At 43.7% G+C, this 2741-nt stretch overlaps 1 pseudogene; it reads left to right on the forward strand.

The window, feature by feature from the left end:
* Window positions 1–2132: 2132 nt before the first annotated feature.
* LOC120866633 lies at window positions 2133–2503 on the forward strand (annotated as a pseudogene).
* Window positions 2504–2741: the final 238 nt, after the last annotated feature.

Consider the following 2741-nt stretch of genomic DNA (forward strand, 5'->3'; position numbering starts at 1 on the left):
CTGACAGACCAGGGGTGGGAGGGGGCGGTCCTTTACCAAGGAAGCCTCCAACACCAGCTAGGTGTCCTAGAATTTAACTCAATCTGATGCCACCTGTCTGGAGTTACCATCAGATCCCAAAGGTTAAAGGCTCAGTCCCACCAGACTGTCCCCTCACCTCCCCTTTCCCGGACACCAATTCCAAGTCCAGGTTGTCACCTATGCTTCTGACCCAGACCCAGGACCTTATTCTACTGGAGTTTGACTGATTTGTTCAACCGGCTCACAGACACCAGGAAAACTGTTTACCCACCAGATCCCTGGTTTATTACAGACGACGTATCTCAGGAGCAGACGCACAGGGCCAGGAATGTGGGAAGGGATACAGACCCTCCATCCCTCTCTGGGACTACTCTCACCGCCACTAGTCCCAGCTCCACTGTTCACCATCACAGGCTCTCCAAACCCCGTACTTTAGAGATTTGTTTGTAATTTTAATTGGAGGATAACTACTTTACAATATTGTGATGGTTTTTTGCCGTACATCATCATGGAGGCTTCATTACGTAGGCGTGATCGATGAAATCAGTGGCCACTGATGACTGATTCAACCTCAACCCCTTCTCTCTTCCCTCAAGGTGGGGGAGGAGGGCTTAAGCTTCCAACCTTCTGACAAACAGCCCCCAAATTTAAGGCCTTTCCAAAAGTCGCCTCATTAACACAAACTCTGGGAAGGTTGAAAGGTGCTCGTTATGAATAACAAGAAATTTTTATCATTCTGACCACTTAGAAAATTCCTAGGGTTTTAGGAGCTCTATGATAGCAATGAGGATGAAGACCAACTTCTTACAAATCACATTACCACAGTAATCTCTGTTACACTGTGTATAATGCTGCTGCTGCTGCTGCTGCTAAGTCGTTTCAATCGGGTCCGACTCTGTGTGACCCCATTGACGGCAGCCCCCCAGGCTCCCCCGTCCCTGGGATTCTCCAGGCAAGAACATTGGAGTGGGTTGCCATTTCCTTCTCCAATGCATGAAAGTGAAAAGTGAAAGTGAAGTCGCTCAGTTGTGTCTGACTCTTCGCAACCCCATGGACTGCAGCCCACCAGACTCCATCCACAGGATTTTCCAGGCAAGAGTACTGGAGTGGGGTGCCATTGCCTTCTCCAAGACTGTGTATAATAGAAACATCTAATTAAAGATCTTTAGACTCAATAAATAAATAAATAAAAAGATCTTTAGACTCAATAAATAAATAAAAAGATCTTTAGACTCTTGGGGACTTCTCTGGTGGTGCAGTGGTTAAGACTTCCAGCTTCCAATGCAGGGGGCACAGGTTCAACCCCTGATCAGGGAACTGAGATCCCATGTGCCATGAGGTACAGCCAGAAAAAAAAAAAAATCTTAAGACTCGAATTAAAGTATGAGTATCTAGTATCTCAGAAGAGATATTTTGGTATTTTGGTTATAATCTATCATAAAATTGCTCAAATATGTTATTAGGAATGCTACCTGTTTGTGAATTATGTAAACCCACAGGCCAGACTGAGGATAATTTTTCTTCTGTAATAACTGAAGTGATATTGCTGGATCCAAGAAATATTCTTGCTCAATTTTGTTTTCCAAAGGGGTTGTAACAATTTAAACTCTCACCACAGTGGATATTGTCTGACTTTTTAATCCCTGCACATCTGGAGGTTATGAAGTGGTATCTCACCATGGTTTTAATTTGTTTATTCCTGATCTCCTTAAGCAACTTTTTATGATTGCATACATTCTCAGTCACTTCAGTCCTGTCCAACTCTTCATAACCCCATGGACAGTAGCCCGCCAGGCTCCTCTGTCTACAGGATCCTCCGGGCAAGAATACTGGAGTGGGTTGCCATGCTCTCTTCCAGGGGATCTTTCTGACTCAAGGATCGAACCTGTGTCTCTTACATCTACCTGCACTGGCAGGCAGGTTCTTTACCACTAGCACCACCTGGGAAACCCCAGCTTTTTGTTTATCCCATTCTATTTCCTCTTCTATATTCTTCATATACTCTAGATCTGTGCTATCAATATGGCAGCCACTAGTCACATGTGACAACAATTAAAATTAAATACAATTTAAAACTGAGTTTCTGGGCTGCAGCAGACGACTTTGGCATGATGTCTCACACCATCTTACTGGTACAGCCTACCAAGAGCCCAGAAGGCAGAACTTACGCTATGAATCTGTGAATGAGCGTATGGAAGGAGTTTGTAAAATGTATGAACATCTGAAGAAAATGAATCCTGACAGCCCCTCTATCACATATGATATCAGTCCGTTGTCTGATTTTACTGATGACCTGGCAGACCTCAGCTCCGTTGTTTACCAAGCTGATACCCAGACATACCAGCCTTATAGCAAACACTGGATTAAAGAGATCTACGTGCTCCTTCATCACCAGGCCCAACAGGCTGGGAAACAGTTGAGTTTGGAAGCATTATGGGGATGGGGGTGGGCTTGGAACACAACTGTGTGCAGTGTGCTGTAGTGGAAGTTTTGTATTATATTTATCCCGTTTCCATTTTGGTATACCCTAGCCAGAATTGAATGTATTAGATAAAATGTGATGATCTTGTTCAATCTGAAACCGCCTTTGCCCCCTCTCCCCCTTTTTATTACTTAAACATTTTTAAGATGATTTAGATGGAAGTTGGTTTTTGTCAGTTAACGTTGATTCCAGTCCCTCAAACTGTTCATACTTGCTTTATAATATCCACTGTACTAAT

This window comes from Oryx dammah, unplaced genomic scaffold (assembly GCF_014754425.2).
Source record: "Oryx dammah isolate SB20612 unplaced genomic scaffold, SCBI_Odam_1.1 HiC_scaffold_8, whole genome shotgun sequence".
In the NCBI taxonomy this organism is placed as follows: Eukaryota; Metazoa; Chordata; class Mammalia; order Artiodactyla; family Bovidae; genus Oryx; species Oryx dammah.